The 5115-nt window shown below is 38.3% G+C and overlaps 1 long non-coding RNA gene across 1 annotated transcript; it reads right to left on the bottom strand.

The window, feature by feature from the left end:
• Positions 1-1606: 1606 nt before the first annotated feature.
• On the bottom strand, positions 1607-3297 carry LOC134284309 (uncharacterized). Its single transcript, XR_009995749.1, has 3 exons — positions 2757-3297; positions 2664-2699; positions 1607-2601 (listed from the first exon to the last, which is right to left on the bottom strand). It is a non-coding gene; the product is annotated as an uncharacterized LOC134284309 (long non-coding RNA).
• Positions 3298-5115: the final 1818 nt, after the last annotated feature.

Here is a 5115-nt window from a genome sequence, read left to right as displayed (position 1 = left end):
ACCAAGACTAAAACTGCCGTTGCCGTTGTGCCGTTCCCAGCCTTGCAAAGTTTACACATAGTCTCGCAAATATCCTTGTTGTCGCGTTGGTCGTTTTGATCTGGATTCTGTTTCGGGTAAATCAACGGCACTTCGTTTTGTAGTTCCGCTCCCTGTACCCGTGTCTTCTGATGCCACTACTACATCTCCTCCTTTCCTTTTGATGACATCATAGACCACGGGCTCGAACGTCGTAGCTAATTTGTTAGGTTTCGTCATCCGTTTGACAAGTACCTTGTCGCCTTCTGTGATAGAGTTAGGTTTGGCCCTTCTCCTTTTTTTCTCTGTCCCTGTCGGCCGTTGTTTTGATGGAGTTTTTCCCGTCTTCGAGTGTGGGGAGGATCTGTACATGAGCAAATATTGGTTAAGTTCAGTTACCCACACACTAAATTTTTTTCGCTGAATCTCGGCAAACCAATTGCCGAGATTGGTACCGCCGAGTGCTCGGCAACCAGCTCAGCAAAAATTAGATTTGACGAGACCTCGGCAATCACAAAAATGACAGCTATTGATATTTTGCCGAGATTCTCAGCTAAAATATTTGCTGAAAGCTCGGCACCATCATTACCCAGCATAAATTAATTTGCTGAATCTCGGCATTTGATTTTGTTTTCTTTTGAGAATGAAAAATGTATTGAGAATATAAAGAAGAGTTCTTAACCCGCACGAAAGCGCAATAAAGAAGTTTTATTCTCGAACATTTATTTTGCATTGTCCATGTCCACAGAGTAGCAATGAAAAATATGTATTTTGTCGCCGGAAACATTCTTTCATCCGAGGGTTTCATCTCAAGATTTGCTGAGGGATTTGCACAAAAGTGCACGCGGCCTATCGTTTCCGAAAGGTACAACAGCGATTTTCACCCCCTGTTTACTTCATGCTTATGGGAAATAACATTGCGGCGTTTCCTATGGTGCGGCTGTTCCTTTCGAAAACGATAGACCGCGTGAACTTTTGTGCAAAGCCCCTTTTTGAAACATTTCAACGGCCGCGCGGTGTTTACGTTTCAAGAAATCTGCATACTGAATCTGAATACTGCAAAGGCGTACCACTGCTCCTCCAAAAACAGCTACTAATGGGTGTGTCTGCTTTCCTAGAATAAGGTGAATATGACACTAGTTAGCAATAATTTATTTACAGAAGTCTTTAATTCTTACCTGTTTGGACTTCTTAAGCTTTTGCAAATGCGCTTCATGTGGCTTCAGCACCACTACCACTGATTTGTTGTTTTGTTTTTGTCTTTGACCCCCTCTATTATCTGTTTCTTTTGCGAGTTTGTTTACCAGAGTGAGTGAGAAAACAGAAAAAGCTGCGCACGCTAGAGTTTCGATCCTCATATTGTGGATTTACCGGCTACTTGTATTCTACCGGTCGCTTCCCAAGTAACACACTTGTCACCGAAGAGTCACGGCGGCGCAGGTTTTTGTTACGCAGAAGTTACTGTGACTTACTTCTAGCAAGTCAGTGTTTATTTGTTAGAAGTAAGTCACAATGACTTATGCGCAACAAAAACCTGCGCCACCGTGACTCTTCGGTGACAAGTGTGTTACTTGGGTTCAGTATGGCCTCCAAAGTAGCCGTTTTAAATAGAAAAAAATAAAAATGATTTTAAACATTTTTATTGTATGCGCTATTCCTTGTTGCCACTAGCTATTCAGCGACATTCATTTTTTGACAATCAAGTTGATTTTTATAAGAAAACGGCTACTTTGTAATGGCTATCCTAGTAACCGGTAGAATACAAGTAGCCGGCAAATCCACAATATAATATTATGTTTCCAGTTCAAAACCGAATTAGCGACATTTTTTCTTTGACTTCCGCTGCTTTTGCCTTGCGTTAAACACAATGTTGGAAGTGGGGCGCTGTATTGTACACCTGATGCTCTAGGAAGTCAAGGAAAAGATGTCGCTAATTCGGTTTTGAACTGGAAACATAATATATTACTGTATAGTAGTACACGGAGAAAAAAACTTTGGTGAATTGAACCAAATTTTGATTTGATTCAACCAAAAGTACATATTGAATTTTGCACAAACAAATTTAGACTTCACTTTGAGGCTATGCGTTGCTTGAAACAACCTAAAATCTAAAGTAAGTTTTTCTACGTAGTTACACTTACATCGAGACTTACATACAACAAATACTTTTTTGAAACTACCAAAATATTGGTTGTCTCATTTGACGTCTGTTGAATCAACCAAACAACTTGGTTGTTTTAGGCCAAAATTTTTAGTTTGCATTTACCAAACATTAGTTTGAATCAAAGAAAACCGTTTTTTGTTTTACCTCGGCACCCTTACCTCCTCCCCCCTTCCTGTTTCATTTGGTTTCTTGCTTTTCACAAAAAAAAACAAGCATATTTTGTTCACTTATTTATGCATATTATTATTGAAATTATTTTAATAGGACATGTTTGTTACTCTTTTCAAATGAATTCATTATATTGTTCTGCCATAAATCAATTATATGATTGAGCTCCTTTGTAGTCCACACTGTAAATATTCTCCCCCAGGATACCGACATCGTCTATAGCACCATATTTTTTCCCTGGGAGACTGATTCTGTGAAAAATAAAGACGATAGGTATTTTCCGCTTTCGAACAAGATTAGTCATTGTACCTACCTTTCATTTTGATCCTTTCATTGCTAATTACGGCGGCTGAAATGTGAGCATAAATGTAGAGGTTATTTCAATTATTATAACATATTTCGTTACCATGAATTGGCTGGATAAAGCAATCGCAATTTGCTTGTCGAATGCTTTCAGCAATGGCGTCTGAAAAACACACCCCGTCGGCGAGCGGGATGACAGGAAATTTTACAAGCTAGACCTTTGGTTCGTTTCAAACTAAAGTTCAGGTTGTAATTTCGCCAAACAAAATATTTATCAGAAGCCAGAGGCAGATAATCGCCATATTCTGATTTTTCTTGAGAGGCATAATATTGGTTGAATTCAAAATATGTTACTACCAATATCAACCTAATAATATAGATTGATTTTGACTACTCACGAGATCACCACATAACCTAATTTATGGCAAAAAAAACCATGCTTTGGTTGTAAAGATCTAAAAAACTAGTTTGAGACAACCATGACCAACCTTCAATTAATGTCATGTTTTTGAGTTGTTATAACCAAACTTATTAGTTGTATTCAAACAAATGTTTGTATTCAAAGCGACAAAATTTGGCTTTGGAACAACAAATTTTATTGCTTGGATATCAACCAACTTTTTTGTTGTTTCAAGCTACGCTGATTTTTCTCCGTGATGGAGTTGACAGATCGGCATCAACATTTCAAAAGGGCGTAACTGCTTTTACAACCAATTACTTCTCACAGAGCTGTGCATCGTATATCATTCATTTTACGCAATTCACATCCTTTAAACGAAAGAGAAGGATTTTATCTTTCTATTTGTGCTAGTGGATTGCTCGGGAGGGATGCGATACGGTCCACAGCTTTATGAGAAGGCATTGGTTGCAAAAGCAGTTACGCCCTTTTGAAATGTTGGTGCCGAGATGATCGCTGTTCCAATTTTGACATTGACGCCACTCTCCCTTCCAGTCACTCTACTCGCGTTTAGTATCATACGGGCGTAACTACAATGATCGATTTCTCTTCATCGATTTTCTCTTTGGATTATTCCGGGCAATACGACCAATATTCGGATGATATCTCTGTGTGTTTCGATAAAGGACGACTAGGACTAGCATCTAAAACAACAAAAACAACCGAAAATGATTTGCCGGCCAAGTTATTAACCAAAGAGAAAATATGTCAAATTCGTGCTGTCAGTTCATTTCGATGCACTTAACCCGAATAAAAAATACAGTAGAAAAACCGAACGTTGTATTGTAACAGTACTATTTAGAACCATATTTTTACAATATACACCACTGTAAAAATAAAAATACAAAAACAATGTAATGTAATGTAAAAACCATACAGTGAATTGTAAATAAGATTTTTACAATATATTATTCAGGTTGTTAAGGTGAAACATCAAGAAAGCCCAGCATACAAACTTTAGAGGCACAAATCTGACGAACGAAGCATCGAACCAGGTCGCACTTGATTATCCTGGCTTTGCTCACTTGCAAAAAGAGGCAGCTTTTCCAAATTGACCGCATTTGTTTACGAATTTTTAAGATTTGTGCTCTTGAAAACGTGAGTAGGGGTCCAAGTCGGCCATTGTGGCAGCCATATTGGCACTCTCTGAAGTTTCTCCTTAAGTATCGTAACAATATTAAAAAATATTTTGCTCCATATATATTTTTTGCAAAACCATACATTTTATTGTAAATGAATTGTTATAAATACTGACGTGGGATTAAACATACCATACATTGTATGGTACATTTATACAGTCGGAACCCGCTCGTTGAGCCACAACTTCCACCCAACCAACGAATTCGATTCGGTAGTTGGGTGAAGTGACAGCAGCACAAGGGGCGTGCGCATTGTTTTTTTTTTAAATCATGTTTAGGTTGGAAGTAAAAAGTAAAATTTTTCAATTTGTTTTACATTTAGAGCAAAACTGATACGTTTTGCAAGATACATATATGGCCAATGCGAGAAATAATTATTTTCACCCATTTTTAGTCGGTGAAGTGAAAATATAGATGTTTATGAAACCACCCGGACCAAAATGCAAGCACAAAACGCTTTCAATGATCGACACAATAAAGATTGCCGATGTTTTGCATTTGTTTCGAAGTAATTGTACATATTGTTTTTTTTTTAATATGAAATAGAAATTCTTCTCGATTACAGTGACTATTCGTTCGTTGAGAGCTCGTTAGATGGGCTGTCTCGATGGTTGAATGTTCACTGGTTGAGGCAAAACCCAACTAAAAAGCACTGTCAATGTCAAAATAGATGTCAAAACGAGTTTGACGTCTGACCGCCGTCGCATCACAGCTCCTGTATACAGAACGTTTACGCAAGTATGTGAGTGTTCCGTGACGTATTTCTCGTCACTTGCGTGTGTCTAGAGCATTTTGATCAGTTGTCAGTTGCCCCAACGAACGAACACGATTCGCTAATCGGGGCGCAGTCATGACCCAACCAGCGA

This window comes from Aedes albopictus, chromosome 3 (assembly GCF_035046485.1).
Source record: "Aedes albopictus strain Foshan chromosome 3, AalbF5, whole genome shotgun sequence".
Classification (NCBI taxonomy): Eukaryota; Metazoa; Arthropoda; class Insecta; order Diptera; family Culicidae; genus Aedes; species Aedes albopictus.
Note: the sequence above shows the minus strand (reverse complement) of the source record. Positions and strands in the feature narration are given on the sequence as shown.